The sequence below is a fragment of the Hypanus sabinus genome, chromosome 5 (assembly GCF_030144855.1).
Source record: "Hypanus sabinus isolate sHypSab1 chromosome 5, sHypSab1.hap1, whole genome shotgun sequence".
Taxonomy (NCBI): Eukaryota; Metazoa; Chordata; class Chondrichthyes; order Myliobatiformes; family Dasyatidae; genus Hypanus; species Hypanus sabinus.
This window is the reverse complement of record NC_082710.1, coordinates 8,829,994-8,844,338: the sequence shown is the minus strand read 5'-3', so window position 1 is coordinate 8,844,338 and position 14,345 is coordinate 8,829,994. Positions and strand designations below refer to the sequence as shown.

Below are 14,345 nucleotides of genomic sequence, written 5' to 3'. Positions count from 1 at the left end.
GGTGAGTCTGAGGAATTAGTTGCTACGGGTAGCTGTGGAGGCCAAATCATTGGGTACACTTAAGGCAGAGTTTGAGAGATTCTTGATCAGTCAAGGTATAAAGGGATATGGGGGGAGAAGGCAGGAGACTGGGACCAAGGGAGAATGGATCAGCCATGATGAAATGGTGGAGCAAAGTAGATGGGACAAATGGCCTAATTCTGCTCCTATATCTTATGGTCTTATGGTCTTCTGTAACTCCTGCCTGGTGGTAGTCTGAGAAGATGGCATGGCCTGGATGGTGGGGATATTCGAAGATGGATGGTTTCTCCTTGAGGCAGCACCTCCTGTAGATACTCCTGATGGTGGGGAGGGATGTGCCTGTGAATTTGGCAGAGTCAACAACTCTCTGCAGCTTCTTTCATTCCTACTCGTTTGAACTGCCATACCAGACCGTGATGCAACCAGTCAGGATATATTCAGCAGTACATCTGTGGAAATCTGTCAGAGGCTTGGTGACAAGCCAAACATTCGTGACCTCCTAAGAAAGTAAAGATGTTGGTGTGCTTTCCTTATGATTACGTGCTGGGCCCTGGACATGCCATCTGATATGTTAATATTCATGAACTGCTGACTCTCCACTACTGATCGCCTAATGTAGACTGGTATATTCTCCTAAATACAAGAGGTTCTGCAGATGCTGAAAATCCTGAGTAACACACAGAAAGTGCTGGGGAAACTCAGCAGGTCAGGCGGCATCTATGGAAATGAATAAACAGTTGACATTTCAGGCTGAAACCCTTTATCAGGCCTGGAGATGAAGTGGGATCATACCAGAATAAAAAGGTGGAGTGGGAGAATGGGAATGAGGACTAGCTAGAAGGTGATGGGTGAAGCCAGGTGGGTGGGAAAGGTAAAGGGTTGGAGAGGAAGGAATCTGATAGAAGAGGAGAGTGGATCATGGGAGAAAGGGAAGGAAGAGAGGTTTGCTGTCCTTTCACTTCCTGAAGTCAACAAGCGCCTCTTTCATTTTGCTGGTGTTGAGTGAGAGTTGTTATTGCAGCACCACAGGCTAAGATGACTCACTGCCACCTGTAACTTACCCAGCAGTCATGTTGCTTTTCCCTAGATGATATCAAATTTCTTGAGTGTTGCTCTTCTTAATTTTCAGCCCTTCACCTCTTCCATCGTTTACCTCCCAACTTCTCACTTCATCCCCTTCTCCCATCCATCCACCTTCCCCCTCACCTGGCTTCTTCTATCACCTGCCATCTTGTTTGTACTTATTCCCCCACTTTCCTACCCTGATCTTTCTCCCCATCTATCCAGTCTGAAATATTAACTGTTTATTCCTTTCCATAGATGCTCCCTGACCTGCGGAGCTTCTCCAGCATCTTGTGTGTGTTGCTCTGGATTTCCAGCATCTGCAGAGTCTCTCGTGTTTATGAGTGCCATTGGAGCTGCACTTGGTGAGGGAATTGGAGAAGGCTTTTGAATATTGCTAGGCTGGGTGGGAAAAATGCTATGGCCTGTCAGGAGATGAAGCCCGTGGATTAGAAAACCCAGCCCCTGCTCAATTTTTGCAATTGCTGCATTTTCTGGTCCAGGTATCTTTCTGGTCACTGGCAATCCAAAAATGTTGACAGATGAAGTGAAAGCTTAGGGGAGGACTGTGGAGTTAACTAGAGTAAAGACTATGGGTGTCAAGGCTAATGGTAAACTCTTTCATGTGGAAAGTACTTCTTGTTAGCACTAGATTAATAAACATTTTGCTCGCCACTTCAAAACACCTGTGGACAGAAAGCACATTTCCTTGCCTTCTAATAGCAAATTTTAAGGCCTTTTCCCCAACTCCCTACAAATCATGTGTGGAAGCGAGATGAGGCTGGATTGGAAATTATTTTTGGAATCAGAACTGGTTTATTATTGTCACGTGAGATACAGTGGAAAATGTGGCTTGCATACTGTTTATACAGATCAGATCATTACACAGTGCACTGAGGTAGAACAAGGTAAAACAATAATGATGCAGAATAAAGTGTTACAGCAAAAGAGAAAGTGCAGTGCAGGTGAATGATAAGGTGCAAGATCATGGTGAGGTTGATTGTGAGGTTGTATCCATCTTATTACACTAGGGAACCACACAGCAGTTTTATAACAGTGGGGTACAGCCCTGTGCAAAGGTCTTCGGCACACATAAATAGCGAGGGTGCCTAACACCTCCGCACAGTACCGTATTTGTCAACGTGGAGCGCAGAGTGAGTTTGTAAATCTGGCAAGTGGAAAGGATGTTGGGAATGGAGAGCGTGGAGCACCGTGGGAATGGCGTAGGACAGGTGGCAGAGAAGGAGTGCCAGGGGTTTATTGTCAAATGACACCGGGCAAGGTCATTTAATTCCAAACACTTAGTTTATTGATCGTTATGGAATGTCACTCTGGTGCTTCCTGTCCCCTCTCCTCTCCCTTTCCCTTTTCCCAACAATGATTCCCCTCTCCCTGCCCTCTTCCCACTCTCAGTCCACAATAGGGACCCATATTAGAATCAGGTTTATCATCACTCACGTATATCTTGAAATTTGTTTTTTTTTGCAGCAGTACAGTGCAGTACGTAAACTTACTACGCATAGTATTTTGCAAAAGTCTTAAACACCTTAGCTATATATATTTGCCTTAGACTTTTGCACAGTATGGTACAAGCTGTCCTTGATGTGCTTTCAGGCTTTTGTATCTTCTGCCCAATGGCAGGGGGAAGGGAGAAGCAAGAATGTCCAGAGTGGGTGGGTGTGGTCTGTGATAATGCCGGCTGCTTTACTGAGGCAGTGAGAAGTACAGAGTTTCCATAAGGGGCAAGGCTGCCTTCTGTGATGTGCTGAACTCTCTTTTTTTGCAGTCACATGCAGTTTCCAAGTTTAACACCCTCTGCTCACCTTTACTTGCCAACCAAGCAGTCCTCTGAGTAATCATGCATCAAATGGATGATAGTAAGATGGAGGGCTATGTGTGAGGGAAGGGTTAGAGTAGGTTAAACGTTCAGCACGTCGTGGTCCAAAGGACCTGTACTGTGCTGTAGCAGCCTATATTCTAAATAAATAGCCATCTACTTTTAAAATTGACCTTGTGGGCTTTTCAATCATTTTTGGCACTCCCACTTTATTTGTTTATGGAGATGCAATGCGGAGCAGGTCCTTCCAGCCCAGCAAGCTGTGCAACCTCACAGCCCACCCATTTTAACCTAGCCTAACCACAGGACAATTTACCAGGACCAAATCACCTCCTGAGCCATATATCTTTGGACTGTGGGAGGAAACCAGAGCACCTAGAGGAAACCCACATGCACACAGGAAGGGATGTACAAACTTGCTTCCAGAGGATGCCAGAATTGAACTCAGAACACAGTGTCAGTGCTGCGGTAGTGTCACGCTAACCACTACACTACCATGGCGTCCTACTTTACACATCAGTCTTCTTCCCACCCCATCATCACCCCCTCATCATTATCAGACCAGGTTGTCCATTATTCATTGGGTGAGGGGGTGGTGGAGATACGTCTCCACCAAAGGAGGTGTCAGCTGCTCCTTCCTTCCACTAACCTGCAGGTCACCCTTGGGCAAGGTGTATCACCTGATCAGGGTCATGTGAATTCATGGGAGCAGGTGGTGGATGGTCATATGAGTAGCTGGTGCATATCACAAGTCCAGGCAGACAATCTCTGAAGAGGATTGATAATGGCTGGGGTCATCCATTTGGTAAAGACACTGTCCAAAAGAAGCCTTTGGCAAATGCACTTCTACAAGAAAAATTTTCCAAAAACAATCATGGCCAAGGAAAGCCCATGATTGCCTACATCATACAACAGGGCACATAACGAACAAACAAACACTTAAAGCTGAGGTTAATAGGTTCTTGCTGAGTCAAAGGTTATGGAGAGAAGGCAGGATAATGAGGTTGAGAGGGATAATAAATTAGCCATGATGGAATGACAGAGCAGACTCAATGGGTCAATGTTTCAATTTCTGCTCTGATCTGATGGCCTTATGGATGTACATTATTAGAAATGTGCATTAAAATCAAACGTATCTGTTGAATAGAGAGTGTGGATGATAATCAGTTGACAACCTTCAAAAGAAGAGAGCTGGAACAGTAATAAGGTGTGCATAGTGGTGTTGTGTTTCACAAGTCTGCAGATCAAAGGGTGGAAAGAATCAAAGGCTTCCTCTCTGTGAAGCATGGACTACAGCACGCTTGTTCTCCAGTTGACTATGGAGGGAATTGTAATGTGTACAGTGACCCAAATAACACCCAGTGGACACTTTACTCTGTACCTCATGTACCTAATAAAGTGGCCACCATGTGTATGTTCATGTTTTTCTGCTGCTGTAAACCCATCCACTTCAAGGTTCGGTGTACTGTGCATTCAGAGATGCTTGTCTGCCTACACTGTTGTGGTGCATGGCTATTCTCCTCTGACCTCTCTTGTGAAAAAAAAAGCGCTTTTGCCCATAGAACTGAAAGTTTTATTTTTGCTTCTCATACCATACCATTCTCTGTAAACTGTTGTGCATGGAAATCCCAGGAAATCAGCAGTTTCTGAGATACTCAAACCACCCTGGCTTGCACCACATTCATTCCATGGTCAAAGTCACTTAGATCACATTTTTGTCCCCATTCTCAAGTTTAGTCTGAACAACAACAGAACCTCTTGTCCATGTCTGCATGCTTTTATGCATTGGGTTGCTGCTATATGATTGGCTGATTAGATATAAGCATTAATGAGCAGGAGTACAGGTTTCTTGTGTTTGTCCACAACTACATATTTATTAAATAAAAGCATGTACACGGGAGATGGCTCTGACTAGTGTATTCACATTGCAGCGAGAGCGAGAGAGCAATGCATTTGCACAGACAACAGATTAATACGTAGCGATAAGGGGGGCATTTCTCTAAAAGAAATAGATCCATACATTACACTTCCTCCCCTTTCAGTTTAATGCAATGCAACATGAAACTGTATATATGCAAAACGTTCAATTTCCCAAACATAACCAATACGCCAAATAAGCATGCTTTTACAATAACTGTCCAGAAGTAGCTTCACTATACCAATGATTCAGCCTTTTGTGTGGCGCTCTGTTTCATTCAGGACAGCACCTCTAGTCCTGTATAGTGGCATCAGGTTCGGCAGGTGTCATGCCAATGATAATGTTCTCATCGTGCCTCTGGACCTGTGGAGTGGCATCAGGTTTGGTAGGTGTCTTGTCTAAGACAACGTCCTCAGTTTCTGGTGTCACGTTGCTGTACATGACATCATCACTGCGAGGTATGTCCGGTGACTGTAATGTGTCTGTTTTGTTGGATGCTGATGACTCAGGTGTGTTCTTCAGTTGAGTATCCAGTATCTGGTCCACATGACGTCTCCATGTCTGATCTCCAACATCCATGATATACATCAGTGGTCCAGTTCTTGTAGCTATCCTACTGGGTGTCCATTGTCTTCTCGGTAATCATGCATTAGAACTTCTTGTCTAATCTCAAAGCTCCTTGCTGCTTCACTTGGCAACTGGCTGAACTATTTATTCTGCACTTCCCTCCGTAGATCTGGTTTCAGCAGGTCTACACAAGATCTCAGAACCCTGTTCATATGAACAGAGTTCCGAAACACTAAAATAAAGTTGTCCACCTTGTGCTGTAGAGAAATGCCCTCCTTGTCCATTTTGAGTGGACTTCTTGAACTTTTCAGCCAAACCATTTGTTGCTGGGTGGTGAGGAGATGACTTGAAATATCTGATGCCATTTTTCTTCATCAATAGTCGGAATTTTTCTGACATGTATCGTGGTCCACTGCCACTCACAATTCGTTCTGGTAAGCCGTTTTTGGTGAAGATAGAGCAGAGGCAGTCTTTGCTGAGGTTGTTGACTTCATTGGTATGACCTCCGGTCACTTTGAATGTGCATCCACAGCAATCAGAATCATGGAGTCCATGAATGGCCCACCATACTCTTTGCCATGGTGATGACAGTTCCTCCCACTGGTATAACAGTTCCTGTAGGTTCTTTTGAACCTTCAGCAATCTCGAACAGCTGTTGGCTAAGTCTTCAATCTGTTTATCTATTCCCTTCTCAAACACTTTCTGATTAGCATTAAGTAGCTGTGACAGCCTCAGGTTAGCGCTACCATTTGGGCTGTCATTGCCTGTTGACGTCACACTGATGGCTTTGATGAAGTGCCAGTCTAGTTGGATTTTTCTTAACCATTCCTGTCCACTTATCGATGCATAAAGCTCTAACTGTTGTGTTTGACCTCTGTAGTCACATTTACTTTCAGTTTGCCATTTTCACCCATGTTGTTCTTTAGCATCATTGAGGTGTTGTTTAATGGTATCTTAGAAAACAGTTTGTTGTAGTCAGCTTCTGGAGCTATGGACAAAGCTGACCCTGTATCCAGCTCCATTTTCAGTTTTACACCAGACACATTTATTGCGATCCAAGTGGTTTTGTGATCTGCTTCAGTTATACTATAGGGTTCTAGGTATGACAGCTCACCTTTGCCTGAGTCTATATTATCTGATTCTGTTTTACATTCAGTAACTTTATGTATTTGCCTAGTTTTGCATTTGAGAAAGTTGTGATCTCTGTCTGCCTTGCACACTTTCTCTCTGTGACCTTGTCTGTGACACTTCATGCAGACTTTTTCTTTGAACCAGTCGCCATTTGCATCATGGGAGGATTTGCCACATCAATAGCATCTTTGGCATTTTGAATGATTTATGACATTTTCTGCATTTCACATTCTAACCTACTTTTCTCTAGTTCTGCTGCTTCCTTTGCTGCAGTCGTTAATGATATTGGAATGTAAATGCCCATTCTAAAGATGGATCTCTTTCAGACAGAAGCCTTTTTTTGAGTGTTTGACCATGCATGCTGCATACAAGCCAGTCCCTTAATGTATCAGAAAGTCCATCTCTAAAGTCACAGTACTGGAAAAGTTTGCACAGTTCTGCAATGTATTTGGAAATGCCTTCATCTTTAGATTGGTTCCTTTTGTAAAATCTAGATTACTCAGCTATTACTAGTGGATTAGGGCTCAAGATTTTTTTAAAATTTGCAACAATTTTGTTAAACGTCTTGCTTGCTGGCTTTTCAGGAGTTACTCAGTTGTGCGAGAGACTGTACGTTCTTGGGCCCATTAAGCTAAGAAGTGCAGGGGCTTTCTTTTGCTCCTCCATGTTTGTGTTACGATACAGTTCAACCCTCTCGATATACGACTCCCAGCCTTCATTAGCACTATCAAATTCATCAACTTTCCCAACTGAAGCCATTGCCATGTTACTTTCACTTTAAATTCAGCACTTTTTACCGTTACTATGCTGTATTTACACCTTTGATAGCGTCCGCTACGGCCTTCTCGTGCTGTTTAACTCTTGCTGTTTCATCCCGTAACCGTCGATGCAGTTTGTGATATTCTCAGACATTCAGGTTCATACTCGGTGTTAATTTGTTGTGTCTGTGCACAACTACATGTTTCTACATGAGAGATTGGATGTAAAGAGGCTGTCAAATTTTGACATTTTCTTTTGTGCTGCGTTGAGGCCACCCTCAGGGTAGAGAAGCAATCGATTTCTCCTTCCAGTAAAAAAAATCCCTCTTCCGCATTCTCTGTTTTCCACTCTGGCCTCTTAACTCTTCTTATCTGCCTATCATCTCCTGCTGGGTCCCCTCCTCCTTCCCTTTCTCCTATGGTCCACTCCTCTCCTATCAGATTCCTTTTTCTCCAGTCCTTTATCTTTCCAACCCACCTGGCTTAACCTGTCACCAAGTCGTCAAGTTTATTGTCATTTCAACCATAAACTGCTGGTACAGTACACAGTAAAAATGAAACAACATTCCTCCAGGACCATGGTGCTACATGAAACAACACAAAACTACACTAGACTATGTGAGACAGCACAAGGCTACACTAGACTATGTAAAGCAACATAAAAACTACACTAGACTACAGACCTGCACAGGACTGCATAAAGTGCGCAAAGCAGTGCAGGGAAGTAGAATAATTAATAAACAGGACAATAGGCACAGTAGAGGACAACTTACAATATAATAATAAATGATATAGATGTCAGTCTAGACTGAGTATTGAGGAGTCTGATGGCTTGGGGGAAGAAACTGTTGCACAGTCTGGTCAGGAGAGCCCAAATGCTTTGGTATCTTTTGCCAGATGGCAGGAGGGGGAAGAGTTTGTGTGAAGGGTGCGTGGGTTCCTTCACAATGCTGTTAGCTTTATAGTGCAACGTGTGATGTAAATGTGAGTAATAGCGGGAAAAGAGACCCCGATGATCTCAGCTGACCTCACTATCTGCTGCAGGGCCTTGAGATCCGAGATGGTTCAATTCCCGAACCAGGCAGTGATGCAGCTGCTCAGGATGCTGCTCTTGATACATCACCTGTAGAATGTGATAAGGATGTGGGGGTGGGAGATGGACTTTTCTCAGCCTTCGCAGAAAGTAGAGACACTGCTGGGCTTTCTTGGCTATGGAGCTGGTGTTGAGGTACCAGGTGAACACCAAGAAATTAGGTATTCTTAATGATCTCAACGGAAGAGCCGTCAATGTTCAGTGCAGAGTGGTCGCTTCGTGCTCGCTCTTTGGTTTTGTTCACATTCAGAGACAGGTTGTTGGCTCTGCACCAGTCCGTTAGCCGCTGCACCTCCTCTCTGTAAGCTGACTCATCGTTCTTGCTGATGAGACCCACCACGGTCGTGTTATCAGCAACTTGATGACGTGATTCGAGCTGTGTGTGGCAGCGCAGTCGTGGGTCAGTAGAGTGAACAGCAGAGGACTGAGCACACAGTTCTGGGAGGCCCCCGTGCTCGGTGTGATGGTGTTGGAGATGCTGCTCCCGATCCGGACTGACTGAGGTCTCCCAGTCAGGAAGTCTAGGATCCAGTTGCAGAGGGAGGTGTTCAGGCCCAGCAGTTTCAGCTATCCACCTTTTGCTCAATCCAATTTTTTGTTTTGGCATCTTCCTCCTTCCTTCTCAGTCCTGATGAAGGGTCTCAGTCCAAAATGTTGACAGTTTATTAATTTCCATCGATGCTGCCTAACCTGCCGAATTCCTCCAGCATTTTGTATGTGCTGCTTTGGATTTCCAGCATCTGCAGAATTTCTGGGGTTTATGATTTGCCAGTCTCTTTAGTTGGTTTGCTTGGGTAGGTCATGGACGTGTGCTTGTTCATTTACGTAGAGATACAGTGCGGAAAGGTCAGGTCATTCGGATGTTGCCGAATCTGTGGATGTGATGGAAACAAACCCTTCCCAGCCCAATGAGCAGCAATGCCCGGGTACCTATTTAACCCTAGCTTAATTTGCAATGACAAATTAACCTACTAACCTGTATGTCTTCAAACTGTGGGAGCACATCAGGGCACTCAGAAGAAACCCACGCATTCATGGGAAGAATGTTTGAACTCCTTACAGACCACGTTAGAAGTGAACTCCAAACTCCAACATCCCAATCTGTATTAGCGTCAGCTAACTGTCACACTAGAAGAAAGAATAACAAAATAATTGGATAATTATCAAGATCTAACTGGTTTGGATTAATTAACCTTACAGTCCAGTTATTGCCAACAATATTGGGGAAGTCTTAAAGAAACAAAGTCCAAATGAAAGGTCCTATCGGGGAATATGTTCCTTAACTTTAAAGAAGTTTAATTATCTAGAGAATAGTTTAAAAATACACTTCTCCAAAGGTATGATTATAGTTTAAAAATACTGGGAGTAAAGAAGAATGTGCAATTACAATATAAGTTTTACTACATTACACCAAGTATATTCAAACATCAGCCACCGACTGAATAGTGCTAGTGGAGCCTATGCAAGATTAAGGAGAAGAGTTTTTGAAGATCGTAACCTTCTGGTCTGTAGAGCTGTTGGCTTTCCTACAATATCATACGGAGCTGAATCGTGGATCACCTACAATAGACACCTGAAAGCCGTGGAACAATAACACCACAGAACCTTACAAACAACGCACACTAAAATGCCGGAGTCCTGCTGAGACATCAACTGTACTCTTTTTCCTAGATGCTGCCTGGCCTTTTGAGTTCCTTTGTGTGTGTTTTACAGATTTCCAGCATCTGCAGATTTTCTCTTGTTTGTGATTGAAGAACCTTACAAATGATTTTGAGGATCAGCTGGAAGGAGACAAACTATCACCAGCGTACTGGAGGAGGACAACATGAACAGCATCTCCAGCAGGACAAAGCAACACCAGCTCCAGTGGACAGATCATGACATCCGGATGCTTAAGTTGTGTCTCCCCAAACAGATTCTTTACTCCCAGTTGAAGGAAGGTCAGTGAGCCGCTGATGGGCAAAGTAATGCTTCAAAGATAACATCAAATTCAGCCTGAAGAATTTCAATATTACACCTAAAAACTGAGAAGACATTGCACTCAATAGATACACCTGGAAGAAATCTTTTCAAGAGGGAGCTGCACTACCTGAGAGTGACCTACACCGTGACGCAGAGAACGAGAGGCAGCTTTGAATGCAGAGACTAAACAACCTAAAGACCCAACCACCAATCCCAGCCCACACTGCACCAGAATACGTGGTTCCCACGTCAGCCTCTACACACACCTGAGGACCCACCAATAAACAACCCATTAGGAGGACATCATACTCAACCCCAGTGATTGTACTACCACACCAAATATCCTCAAATGGAGAGTCTTGGGCTAATATCATCAAGATTTTTCTAAGACTATAATATCTCAGATAGAACTCTCTCTTATCAGGGATAGTTACCAGCACTATTAGTCACACACCATCAAGTTTAGGAATGGTTAACACCCTTAAAAGAGGATTTCCCAACCTTTTTTGGCTATGGACCAATACCATTAAGTGAGGGGTCCATGGACCCCAGGTTGAGAACCCCTGCCTCAAACCAACCAGCAAAACCCTTATCACTACAGCTTAACAACTCTGTGAGCACTCTGATCACTTTGCACTAAAATGGACTGTTCCTTTCTCTTCTAATGTCTTTCCTGGTAAAAATTATGGAGAGAGATGCTAAAGGAGGATCAGACAGTAGAAATATAAACACAGGAGGCTCTGCAGATGCTGGAAACCTTGAGCAACTCACACTAAAGCACGGGAGGAACTCAGCATCAGGCAGCATCCATGGAGAGAAAAACATAAATTAGACATAAACATTGAATATTGTGCAAACATCTGAGGCATGTATCTGGCTAGGGTGCTCAGTACTGCAGTAATTTTATGTATTGCGCTGTACTGCAGCTGCGAAAAAAACAATTTCATGACCTATGTGAGTGATGATAAACCCGATTCTGACATGGGTCTCTATTGGGGAGTGAGAGTGGGAAGGGGGCAGGGAGAAGGGAATCATGGTTGGGAAAATGGGAAGGGAGAAGGGAGGGAGAGGGAAGCAGCAGAGAGATATTCTATTATCATCAATAAACCAATTGTTTGGAATCAAATGACCTTGCCTGGTGTCTCAAGGCTGGGTGTGTCTGTACCGTGCCAGCCCTCACCACAGGCACTCCTTCTGTACCACCTGTCCTACATCCCTCCTGTGGTGCTCCAAGCCTACCATTCCCAACATCCTTTGTTCCCATCAGATTTACAAACTCGCTCTCTGCTCCACGTTGACAAATACAGTATTGTGCAAAAGTCAGAGGCACCCTTGCTATATACACAGTCTGTACCTAAGGCTACTGCACAGTTCTATATAATTATTTTTTTTCTTGTTAATGCTGTGTCTATGATGCCATGTGCCTGTAACACTGCGGCATGGATATGGCAATAAACCTAATTTTGAATTGTTTGTTCCTGAAACAACACATTTGTCCCTCAGATGGCCTTTGAGTCAGCGTACACTGACTGGCTAATGTATTAAGGATAGGTGTGGAACCCAGTGTGGTCTGCTGCTGCAGTAGCCCATTCAAGGTTCAATGTGTTGTGCATTCAGAGATGCTCTTCTGCACACCACTGTTGTAAAATGTTTGAGTCCTGTCAGCTTGAATCAAATTAGACCATTCTCCTCTCATCTCTCTCATTAACAAGGCGGTTGTTCCCACAGAACTTGTGTTCACTGAATTGTATTTTTTGTTTGAATTACAATGTGGAACAAGCCCTACTGGGCCTTCGAGCCATGCTGCCCAGCAGTCCCCCAATTTAATCCTATCCTAATCAGAGGACAATTTACAATGACTAGTTATCTACCAACCTGTACATCCTTGGACTATGGGAGGAAACCAGAGCACCCGGAGGAAACCACGCATTCATGGGGAGAATGTACAAGCTCCTTACAGGCAGCAGTGGGAATTACACCTATACTGTGAAGCGTTCTGCTAACCACTACGCTATTGTGCCACCCCTTTTTCACACCATTCTCTGTGAACTCTGGAGGCTGTTGTGTGTGAAAATCCCAGGAGATCAGCAGTTTCTGAGAGTCAAACCACCTTGACTGGCACCAACAATTATCCCATGGTCAAAGTCACTTAGATCACATTTCTTCCCCATTTTGGTGTTTGGTCTGAACAACGTAACCATGCCTTTCGTGCATGGAGTTACTGCCACATGATTGGCTGATCAGATGTTTGCATTAATGAGGTGTAGAGTTATACCTGATAAAGTGGCCACTGAGTATATTTGTAACTATCCACACTAAGTACTGACTTCTGTAACAATACTTCACTCCAGTCCACCTCAGCTAACTTAGATTTTTATTAATATATTTTAATATACTCTTCCGCAAACTCCCTTCCTATTTTACCATTTGTAAACATGGGATACAAGTCAGTCACCAGTGTTATAATTCGCACCAAGTCCTGTTCACACATCATCAACTTCTGCTACGTTGCATTGTGTTATGAAGAAATTAAGAACTCTTGTTTTGAAAACTCTTGTTTTCAAATCCTTGCAGTTTTACTCCTGGCCACCTCTATCTTCTAAAATGATGTCCAAATTTAATCACAACTCTATTCACAGCCTTGGCTTTAGTTGTCAATATTGTAGACCTCTGCCTTTCCCTCCCTAAGTTTCTCTACTTCAGATTTCCCCCTTCAGCATGCATATTTTAACTCCCACCTTCCAAAGACGTGCTGGTAAATCGGTTAACTCGCAAATATAAATTGTCCTGTGATTAGGCTGGGTTAACTAGGTAGGGTTTTGGGTTGCGTAGTTCAAAGGGCCATTAGAACCTATTCTGCATTGTATCTCTAAATTATTAAAATCTCACCTCTTTGACCAACCTTATTTGTGTCTCATTTCTTTAATAATTGTTAACATTGTCACATGTTTTTTAATGTAATTTGTCAATGCCAAGTGTCATAGGCATATTTCTGTACATTGCTTTGTGTTCATCTCTTAATTGTATCTACTTATAATAAGTTATGATCTCACAAATGAATTTATTCTCAATGTGCAAATACCTTTATGACTATAAATATCCATTTAACTGAATTAGAATGTTTCTGTTCTGTGCAAAAGCTAGAGTTACAATCTCTTAATACTTCATGACCCGAGGACATACATTTTACAAGTCATTTCCAAGTGGTAATATAGAAATTGCAGTAGTCAGTATGCAAGTAACAAGCTCTCACGATCAGGAATGAAAAAAAAATGCCCAGATGGTCTTGTTGGGTTTATATTGAGGAATACTTGGAAATCACGCAGCCTCAGAATAGAAACTTCACTTAGACAGTGTTGAGGAGTAATTTCTTAGCCAGAGGGTGGTGAGTCTGTAGAATTTATTGTCATAGATTGCAAAAGTGGTCAAGTCATTGGATATATTTAAAGCAGAGGTTGATAGGTTCTTGATTAGTCAGGGTGTCGAAAGTGATGGGGAATGGGGTTGAGAGGGTAAGTAAATCAGTGATAATCTTTGGTCCATGGTCTGAAACTTCCACTGTCCCTTCTATGGGAGCCTTTTGTGTCTACTCAAAAGAGAAGGCAATGGGCCCAGTTTGACAACTGATTCTAAAGAATATGCCTGTAATGATGGTCCTGAAGATGATCCAGTGGCACATTCACTTAATTTCCACCTGGTATTTCCATGCAAGTAAAACAATCACACCATACCATTTTCACCTGGACAAGCACGAGTAATTACCTGTTCTGCTGCTGCCTTCCCAACACTTTCCTACATGAGTCCTCCTTTCGATGTTCCCTAGTCCAAACCCATACCAGGCAAGGGCCCCGATAGAACTGTTCAGTTCAAGGTTGAAAAATACTGGTACATTATTAATAATTTAACCAAATAATGGGCAAATAAGATTATTATTTGGAAAATTTGCTCATAAATATGTGGAACACTGATTCTTAAAAAAAAACATGCAACACTGTT

General features: G+C 43.2%; 1 long non-coding RNA gene across 2 annotated transcripts in view; it reads right to left on the bottom strand.

Moving 5' to 3' along the window:
- The window catches only part of LOC132393914 (uncharacterized), a 174,768-nt gene extending 160,443 nt beyond the window's left edge, over positions 1-14,325 (bottom strand). For both annotated transcript variants that reach the window (XR_009512101.1, XR_009512100.1), the window contains exons 1-2: positions 14,112-14,325; positions 9,364-9,515 (exon numbers count right to left, since the gene is read on the bottom strand). This is a non-coding gene — a long non-coding RNA (uncharacterized LOC132393914). The remainder of the gene's footprint in view (positions 1-9,363; positions 9,516-14,111) is intronic.
- Between the last annotated feature and the right edge of the window lie 20 nt (positions 14,326-14,345).